This window comes from Brassica oleracea, chromosome C9 (genome assembly GCF_000695525.1).
Source record: "Brassica oleracea var. oleracea cultivar TO1000 chromosome C9, BOL, whole genome shotgun sequence".
NCBI lineage: Eukaryota > Viridiplantae > Streptophyta > Magnoliopsida > Brassicales > Brassicaceae > Brassica > Brassica oleracea.
The window spans coordinates 25,517,839-25,528,560 of NC_027756.1; the positions used below are offsets into that span (position 1 = coordinate 25,517,839).

Genomic DNA, 10,722 nt, shown 5'->3' on the forward strand with positions numbered 1-10,722 from the left:
AACGAGGAAAACCGCCCTCGTTAAGATTATGTTTTCTTGTAGTGAATCTAGGACGTATCAAGTGGTATCAGAGCCACTCAACTGGTACTTGTCTATTCATTTTCTCATCTTTCCATTTTCTTCATCCATCTTCTACCTTTCATCTTTTTTTCTTTATAAAAAAAAAGAGTTCTACGAAAAGCCAACAAATCATCCCATCTGAAGCTAAAGAAAGACAGATTTGAGGACAAATCTTTTTAAAAGACGAGAGATTGATGCGCCCCGAATCAGCAGCAGAAACAAATCAAGAAGGTTTGGCTTATGGGATTGAGTTTTAAACGAGATGGGCTTGACGATTTATGAAAATATGTTTATGGACATGCTTCAGCCCAAAGAAAGAAAAGACCAACAAGAAAATACAAGAAATGGTCGAAAAATATATCAATCTGACATCAATTCAAAGACCTTCGACCGCGGAAAACACGAGACCAGCCGAAGAGTCATTCGTTCCAAACCTTCCAACTTCGGTCAAGTCATCATTTTGGTCAAATCAAAGTCTTTGGTCAAGTCTTCCTTGTTTTTATAAGTTGATAATTTCTATGTTTGACTAGTCGTTTGTATTCCAACCTTTTGTATGCTTTACCTATTATATAAAGGTCATTTGATCAATGAAATAAAATAAGCTTTGATTATTATTTTTGGAACCTTGAGAGTGATTCTCACTTTTCTTTCAATGGTGTGTAATATCCATTGATCTTATCGATCCGTCTTGGTGCGTCATATCCAAGGGATCAAACCGATTCGTCCTGGTGCGTCATATCTAGGGAATCATCCTCTTTGTCGTCTAGGTGTGTCATATCCTAGGACATGGAGTTGGGAATATCAGCAGCCTTCCGCATCTGCTGTGCGACCCTTCGATCTATCCATTTCTCCCTTGTTGGTCTAGTGCGTCATATCTAGCAACAACTGGAGTTGGGAATATCAGCAGCCTTCCGCATCTGCTGTGCGACCCTTCGATCTATCCATTTCTCCCTTGTTGGTCTAGTGCGTCATATCTAGCAACAACTGGAGTTGGGAATATCAACAGCCTTTTGCAACTGTTGTGCGACCCTTCAATCCACCATTTCTCATTTGATCCGTCTGAGATCATATCCCCATAGTCCGGCTGATTGATCCTTTCCTAATCTAGGACGTATCATGAGATCTGGTGCTTGTGAGGTTCGATAAGGAGGAGTAGAGGAAGCAGGTCTCACTACAGGAAATGTGGGTATTAATAGCATCAGATTATAGTGTTTTTGACAATTCTGCTATCATATATTAACACTGGTTTTTTTAATTGTATTTATAAATTTAAAACGCTATGTTTAGTATCGCGGGAAAAAAAAAGTTAGCCGCCTTAATTTGCTAAGTGTTGGCTCCAATAATTAGAGAAAAAATATATTTTACCAACAAAACACTTATCAGATTCACTGAGATGGCTCTCTCTCTCTCTCTCTCTCTTAACCTTCGTTCCCCAATTCCTCAGATTCTTCTTTCTCCGTCGCTGAGAATAAAGGAGGACAAAGTTCTTCTCTTTTCTGAATCCCCTCTATTCTATCTAAACCCGAACCCACTCCCCTCAATTTCATTTTAAGAGTGAAAAACCACTTCCTTATCCACAAGCCCAAAACGTTCTTGTTTGCTCCTCCGGTAGAAAGAAAATGGCGACTGCAAACGCTCTCTCTTCTGCCTCAGTCCTCTGCTCTTCACGCCAGGTGAAGTCTTTGTCTGAAATTTTAACCATTACTTCATTCTATTTCAATCAATTTGGCTTAAAGCTGTTGGGCAGTTAAGGAACTATAGGATGGCAAGTCTGCTTGGATGTTGCTATGAAGGTGAAGAGAGACTTCTTGTTCATGAGTTTATGCCTAACGAAACTCTGGCTAAGCATCTTTTCCACTGTAAGATTAAGCTTTCTTCTCTCGGTTATGGCTCTCTATGTATGGTTACATCAAGCTTGAGACAGAAAGAGTTAATATGTTTCAGGGGAGTCGCAACCTATGAAGTGGGCAATGCGAGTAAGAGTAGCTTTACATATTGCTCCTGCTGGTATTCCCCGTGGTGCTTGCCGTGGAACTGCTGATATGAGTGACTTAACTAGGTTGTAAACTAGGTTGTGGCTGTGATTGTGTGTATTTTGGCTGGTAAAGCTGCTGGAGCTTAAGTGATTGTTGTTCCTTCTCTGCTTAAACAAACACATCTTTTTCTTCTCTGCCTAAAGTAAAGTTTGAAGTTAGTCCTTTTAAGACTTGACAAGACTTTTTTTTTTTTTGACATCATAATAGACTAGAAGCCTATGGGGCCACCGGTTCAAATAGCCAAACCGGAGGTAAAGAATCGACATATAGCATAGCTGAAGGAGAACTCCTCGCACCACGTGCAAGCTTGTCCGCCATTGTGTTTTGTGCCCTTGAGATATATCTGATCGTGAAGTTGGGGAAGAAAGTCTTACTTCGGCAGAATTCTTCCATGTGTGTAGCGAACGCCGGCCATTCTTCAGGTGAGGACACCATCTTCACCAATTGAGAACAATCCGTCACAAATACTACATCTGAGAACTGCAGGGTCTTCATGCACTCCATTGCCCAAATCAGAGCTTCACATTCAGCATGTAAAGGTGATAGGCTACGTCGAAGGTTCATTGCGCCCATCATTACGTCCTCTGAGTTTATCTTTTGGCAATACCAGCCCTGGCCTGTAAAAGCATCATGTTCTCTCCACGCCCCATCAATGTAGCAAACTCGAGAGGACCCCAATGTCTGCCAACTCCCATCTGTCGGTGGAAACCCCTGATTCTCTTGTACCAAGAGTTGGGCTTCAGCCCAAAGTGATCCTTCAACATCCGCTCTGCGCAAAATTTCTTGAGGACTTACAGTCCTATTATTATGAATTTTGTCATTCCTATTTTTCCATATATACCACATAATCCATGGAAAATACTCCGAATCAACATCCGTTGGAAGTCTCCAAAAAAGATGATCCAGACTAGTAAAAACGGAGGAAGATGGAAAGATTCCGGGAGGGGAAGGGATTCGAGATAAAGCCCATGTTTGAAGTGCTGGTGGACATTCAAAAATAACGTGATAGATGGATTCCTCTTCTGCCCCACAAATACCACACCGGAGATCACACTCTATACCACGAGCCTTCAGATTTTTGGATACTGGTAGTGTCCCAGATAAAATTTGCCATACAAAGTGTCTTAGTTTCGGAGAACATTTTAGTTTCCAAGAATGCGCCAAAAGGGGTTTAACATTAGGTCCATAACTTAACACTCGTGGACCCCGATCCGGGTATAAGGATTCTGTCCTAAACCCTGATTTGACCGAGTATTTACCAGAGTCCGTAAACGTCCAGCCATATGTATCTGGCCGTTGTGTTCTACTAACTGCTATACCACGAATAATCTTCACATCATCTGGATGAAAATATTCATTCAGGAGATCCTCATTCCAGGAACAATCTATGGGATTTATAAGATCACCCACCATAAGAGACTGACTTAAAATTTGAGACTGAGTTTTTGGTAATGCTGACCTCGGGCGAGGAGCAGGGATCCATGGATCATTCCATACGGATACCGATTGCCCGGTTCCTACTCTTTTGATTAGCCCTTTTTTAACCAGAGGCCTAGCTGAACAGATACTTCTCCATCCATAAGAAGAGGAGTAAGATCTGTGGTCATCCAGAGGATGAGTATTCCGAAAATAACGACCTTTAAAAACTTTGGAAAATAAACACTCCGGTTTATCAATCAATCGCCATAATTGTTTAGCTAACAAAGCCGTATTAAAATCCTGCAGGTCCCTAAAGCTCAAACCCCCGTCATCTTTATGGATGCAGACTTTATCCCAGGAGAACCAATGAATACCTTTTTTATTATTTCCACTACTCCACCAGAAATGAGATAAAGTGCTCGTAATTTTTCTGGTAATCCCTTTGGGGAGCCTGTAACAAGACATCACAAAAGTTGGCATGGGTGACGCAGCTGATTTTATTAAGACCTCCTTACCCCCTTTTGTAAGAAAGCGGACTGTCCAACTATTCACTTTATTGAGTACCCTCTCATTTAGAAACCCAAATATCTGTATTTTTGAACCTCCAAGACTCTCCGGAATCCCCAAATAATTCCCCATTCCCCCAAGATTTGTAATACCTAAGAGATTGTGGATGGCCGTCCTCAGATACACAGGAACCTTATGTCCAAATTGAATCGATGATTTAGAAAAATTAATTTGTTGTCCTGACACCAAATGTTAATTAGTAAATAATATGTTTTATGATTGCTTAAAATTTAGAAATTTCATCAAAGGGAAAAATTTATGTTCAAAAATTAAATTATTGTTTGTATTTATAAGTACCTATTAAATTTTGATCTCTTAAAAAAATGTTTTTTGTATTTTGTAATTTTTTTTAAAAAAAAACAAAACCCTAAATCTTAAACATGTTTTTAAACTGTAAAAATTAATTAAAATAATCAATTTTTCGTAATAGTTTTATTCTTAAACCTAAATTCAAAATTTAATCATTTTAAAAATCTATAAAACCTTTTTTTGCTTATTTGTATTTTGTAATTAAAATACTATTTCCATAGTATAATTTTAATCTTAAACTTAAACTCAAAATTTGATAATTTTAAAATCTAATTTCAAATTTAAAATCAGAACCTCAAAAAACTAAATTTTAAATTTACATCCTAAATCTAATACCCTAAACCCAAACTCAAACCCTACATATAAAGTCAAAAAATCTAATTACTACAAATAATATAATTACTAAACTAAAACCTATTCCTTATATAAAAAATATATATTTACTGTGGTTGATGTTACAAATATGGATTTTGGTGTGCTTAAAACCCTAAACCCCAAAACGTAACTCTATACTATAGACATAAATCTTTAAACTCTAATATTTTCATGCTATAAACCAGAATTGTAAATTCAAACTCGATTTTTTTATCTTAATCTTTAACTTCTGCAACAAAAACATTAAAACTTTAGTCAACTCTTAAAACCAACCTTTAACATTACACTTCAAACTCTAAACTCTACATCCAAATCTTAATACAAACTATCAAACTTTAATACCTTAAACCAACCTTAATCTCTACATAGAAAATCATAAATTCAATATTTACAAACTTATAATAGAAACTTTAAATTTAAACCTCAAGCAAAAACTCAAATCATATACTTAATCCTAAATTTTAACCCTAATCCCTAAACCACATATCTCATTTTAACATATATCATCAAACATTAAATCTTAATTTCTAAATAAATTATATTTCTGTAAATAAATTAAAATTTCAATGATACCAAATTATTTATAGCTTAAATAATTTTTATAGTAGCTATAATTAAATAAGAAGACTATTTGTATTGTTTTTTTTTGAACCATTGATTGATTTGAATCAAAGGCCCAAAATTATTTTTGTATCTATCCTCGTCCTTTATTCCTATTGGTTTAAAAAAGTTGTGTGTGGATTGATAATTTTAACCATAGATTAGATATTTTGAACGGTTGAGATTAAATCTTTTTGTGTTTCTCTCTCTCTCTCTCTTCTCTCTCTTCTCTCACGTTCTTCACTTTCTTCTTCTCTCTCTCTCTCTCTCTCTCTATCTCTGAAACAAAGAACAACAAGATTCATCTTTGTATTGTCTTTTTTTTCTGTCTATCTTCTTCATCCTTACACAAAATCACCCCATCACCATAACCCCAGCCGCTGCCATCATCTTCATCTCTCGTTCTATACCTCTGCCAACGAACTGTGTCTCAGCCATCACCTCTAATCACTTCAGCTACGGCTACAATAAGTGGATCCATACGGAAATGTTTGAAGCAGTTGAGATTTTATATTTTTGATTTTTATGGTTTAGATCTGTGTTTGTGGAAAGTTGTTTTCGTTTGGATCCTTTATATTCATTATTGATTCTGTCTTTAGATCTGTTGAGAACATTCATTTTTATATATGTTTACGTACTGATTTGCTGTTTTTGGAATGTGGAGGAGTCAGTAGATTTTGCGGAGGAGACAGAAGATTTGGCGGAGAAGCCTGACGTCAGAGGAGGTGTGATGGCTACGTCAGAGCGCTGTGGTGAAGGAGATGGAGGCGACGACAGGAGGAATACATACGACCTTGAAAGGAGGAAGGAGCGGTGGCTTAGGTTTAGGTTTCGGTTTAATGTGTTTCAATTAGTTTGTTGGTTTAATTAATTCTGGTTTAGTGTTGTAAAAATAAAATTTAGTTGTAAAGTGAATTTAATTAATAAATAACATTTCATTTTTAATTATACTGATATTATTTGCAAACTGATTTTAATTAATAAACAAATTGCTATATATTAAAAAAAAATTAAGAGTTTTAATAAAATTTGAATTACATAATTATAAATATTAACAATTGCATACAAATTCACGCTATTGTTATTTATTTAATTATAGCATACATAAAAACCGCTATTAAAAGTGTCGGACCTATTATAACGGACGCTGTCAGAGCGGACAAGGAAGCGCTATTATACAAAATGCGTAGCGTTTTTCGTCCGCTATTACTGCTCATATTTCCTGTAGTGTCTGGCTGAGGTGGTTAACGACAACTGATGCTTCAACAAGTGTTTGGTTGGTCGGCCGGAGTAGCCTCTATTGTCGTCTGCTGCAACTTTCTGCCTCGTTTTGCGTCAGTGCTTGATGCCCATCATCTGAGTTCCGTGGTATGTGAAATGTTTTGGAAGAGAGCTTGGGGAGGTCAAAATTACCAGCTTGTGACTCATGGTGTTCAATGTCACCTCAAAACTGTCTTCCGCAACGCGTATCGCATGCTCTTAGTAGCTTTGTGGAGTCTTCTCACCTCTCTCGCTGGCTCTCGAGTATAGGTTTAGTAGTCGTGTTTTTCACTCAGTTATTTGTTGTTGTGTTGTAGATGTTGTATTCCACTACTTGTAATTCTCTGTAATTTTTGTAAAAACTCGAAAATGGTAATACAATCTTAACATGTTTACAAAAAAAAAATAATATTTTTTCCATTTCGATAAATGCGAAAAAGGAAATAAAATACATACATTGCCAATTTACCGCAAAATCAATAAATATATAATTTTGGTCGATTATTTACATGATCTAGAGGACTCACTAAATCTTCCATCTTCTCTCTAAAGATCTTTTTCTGATTTCTTTGGGCCGGTTTCGTTTACCGACTCATGCCACTTCCATAGGGATGTATTCTCGATTTTAGCTTTTGTGTTTATTTTCTCTTTATGGTTCATCTGTTAGATTGCATGTTGATTTTGGAGGTGTTAATCTGAAGATCGAGATATAATATAGATTTGTTCAGATTAAGCTTGTTTTGAGGTTGGAGTTTTTGGATCCGTAAGAACAACAATGTGGAGTTGAATTTGCTAAGCTGCTTGTTCCTCTAGTTTATTTTTGGTGTCTTGGACTTTACTCCGTTTCGATTACTTTTCCATCTTGGTTGTCGAGTCATTCTTTGGTCAGAGAAAAATGATTTGCTCCCTGTCTTTCATCCAGAGGGTTGATTGAATCCTCATCCTTTACATGCTTTTCAGTTGGCTCTTTCGTGTCATTCTCGTTATAGATCGGTTTTGCCTTTTCCCGTTGATTGTATTAGAACGAAGTGTTATGTTTCTCCGGATCCTGAAGTTTAGGTTATTTGGTCTAATTTGTTGTTCTTATTCACTATGAGAGGTTTCTGGTTTCGTTGTCTCTTCTTCAAAGATCAGCTTGGAGTGTTGGTGTGGTGCTACTTAGGAGCCTTTCTTCCTCTTGGCTTTTGTTGTTAGCTTTTAATATTTTTTTTTCTACATCATAATCTCATGTATTCGGTTTATGTTTGTGTTAATCTGTCTCCTTTCTTAGGGCTCTGTCTCCAGAGAACTTGGTTATGCAGGCTTAATTTATGGGTTAATCTAACTTTGTGTATCCGATTATTATCTCTCACTCTGTAATATTTGCATGTTTAATGTAATTATTTTCAGTGAAAAATATAGATATATTGGGGTTTTGACTTCTTTTTATCATCAAACTATTCCACTACTCAAATTTAAAACTTTTGTCAAACTCAATAATGGAAGGTTAACATAAAGAAACAATCAATTATTGCCTTACTTTACAAAAATTAGTATACATATGAGCAAAAAATTACAAAATCATATATGATTTTCTTAACCTAATGCTTATAATATTATGGGTTGACCCCAATTTATTGGAAAGATGTTTGTTTTAGATTGCTTCAAATGGGTTTTCGTAGAACAAAATTTAAAATAATCAAACCTTGTGAAGCTTTGGTTGTTGAAATTGTACTTTTCTCTTTATTTTCTCTCAAATTCTCTTTTTCTAAAATTCAGAATCTTCATTAATTTCCTTTTTTTTACAATAAAATTTCATATTTTATTAAACTAGTTTGAGAGGATTAGCATGTGGAGCTAACCCGTTTGGAACCATATATGACAAAAATTTAAAAAATTTCCCCTGATCTGTTTTAACCAGGAGGTTAATCCGAGTATTAAAATCGCAAAAAAAAATAAAAGAGAGAAAATTTGGTAAACATAGAACAAAGTTGAGTAAGTTCTTCAAATTTCGAAGCTAGAAATGCACATAATTCTTCGTCATCGAACAACTTTACATTTGCTTGCAATTCAATTTGAAGTGCATTGTTTCAAGCCTCATACAAAAAGAGTTGCTCATTGCCCACAAAAGTGTGTTGAATTCGATGTATAGGAGTAAAAACATTTGATTCCTTCCTGGTGATCCATGGAGCATAAACCCCGATTAAATTTATATAATACTACTTCTAAAAACGTAGATAGGGTTTTCGCCCAAGATGTATCGACTTGACACCTTGATCTAAGAAACTTGTTCATCTTTCTTTGGTTGGTTGATTTGAGTCTCTGTCCTTGCTCTTTTGCCTCTGAAACTGATTGTGCCACATTCCAAACTCGCACTCTCGAGAAATCCTTTTCAGTATGTACAGAGGAGCCATATTTGCCGTTTGAAAAACTTATCGTTTCAACGTTTCCATAAATTTCCCATAACTTAGCTAAGAATTGTCAAAATACTTTAAGGCAAGCAATCGATTGTGTGAATAAAAGGTTCAAGTCCACAAAAGATGGAGACTTAGCCAAGGAAACAAAGGGAAGTGAGGAAAAGAGTTGGGCCGAACTAAGGAGAGGGTAAATATAGCTAGACCAGCTGGAAGAAGCTTAGATCTGATCTCAGCTTAATTGGATCAGCTTAACAGCTCAAGTTCAGCTAGTTGGCCAGCTTCCAGGAATATCAACACATATGAGAAAATTTTGAGGCAGCTGGGGCAGTTAGCCGGGATGTGATAGTCACTAAACCGGTTGTCGAGCGTGGTTGGTTATGGGATAGGTGGTCGACAGGGATGCGTATAGTAACAGTTCCACACGATCTTTCAACCTCTTCTTAATTGCACATATATAGAAGTTTTACAACCTATTTCCACACAATGTCAAAGTTCGAAACCCGAACCCACATGAACGTACAATTAGCTGATTAAAATCGGTTTACTGGTTTTTGAGTTTAAGCCTAACCAATAGAAAACCTAATTAAACCTACGAAGACCCGTTTACGACCCGATTTGTTATTATAAACCGTAATTTAACTAACCCAGTTTTTATTAACCAGAAAAAAACCCCAATTCTGTTTATCTCTTTCAAGTGTCGTGAACCCTTGGCAAGACTGAAGCTTTGAATCAATTTCGTCGACTGTTCTTTCTGCCTGATTGGTTATGTCAGGTGAGTTTGTCGTCTCATCTTCTTCCTTTTCGAGTTTCCATTATAATTACTCCCTGTTTTGAACTGAATCAATTTTTCCTTACTCTTTGTTTCAATTTCGAGTATCTAGTATGATAATCTTAGTTTTTTTCTTGTAGAATGACTTAGGAAGGAGGGATTGATGTGAATGTTGAGTGAAATGATGTCCCTGAATTCGACCAAGGTTACGATTCTGATGGTGAAAATCGACGTGAGCGTAACAACTTCAACATTGAGAAAGATGTTCGTGAATTTGTCGATGAACCTTCAGTCAGACACAACGAGTATCCGGAGACAGAAGATGATGAAGAAGAAGAAGAAGGAAAAGAAATTCAGAGGACAATGTATAGGCGCAGATATTAGGAGAGGCGCTGGTGACTTGTATGAGGGACAAGTATTCATCAGTGGTATTGCGTTCAAGGAAGTTGTGGTAGACTATGCTCTGAAAACTGGCCGAAACATTAAACAAAACCGGTATGATAAAACGAATGTGGGAACCGAAATTCGCACTGTCGATTTTCGTTTAAATTAGGAAAGTTAGGAAAACCCTAATTTCCCAGAGGTCCCAAATATCTGTTAAACCACACGCCAAGCAATCAGAACACGCAAGTAAAGACGAAAAGAAATAAATAATCATAAAAGAGAGCAAAAAGAGTTTTATTCTGAATTCGCGTATGAGCGTTACAACAAGGTAGAAGCCTCGGCTATGAGAGCTGTCGGCGAGATTCCTAGTTCTAACAACCTAAGACTGCAAAACCTAGTTGAGTCGCAGCTCGAAATAACAAAAACGGAAAGTTGTCTAATTGCTCAAAGTGCTAAGTTTTCTCTGAAAAAAACTCCTTTATGCCTCTCGCCTAGGACTCCTTATATACAGGCTCCTAGGTCGGTTTACGCTTTTCCTCTTCTGCCC

At 36.5% G+C, this 10,722-nt stretch overlaps 1 long non-coding RNA gene across 1 annotated transcript; it reads left to right on the top strand.

Annotated features, from left to right (window-relative positions):
- The first annotated feature begins 1,791 nt into the window (after positions 1–1,791).
- LOC106317430 lies at positions 1,792–2,257 on the top strand. Its single transcript, XR_001265134.1, has 2 exons — positions 1,792–1,919; positions 2,005–2,257. It is a non-coding gene; the product is annotated as an uncharacterized LOC106317430 (long non-coding RNA).
- Positions 2,258–10,722: the final 8,465 nt, after the last annotated feature.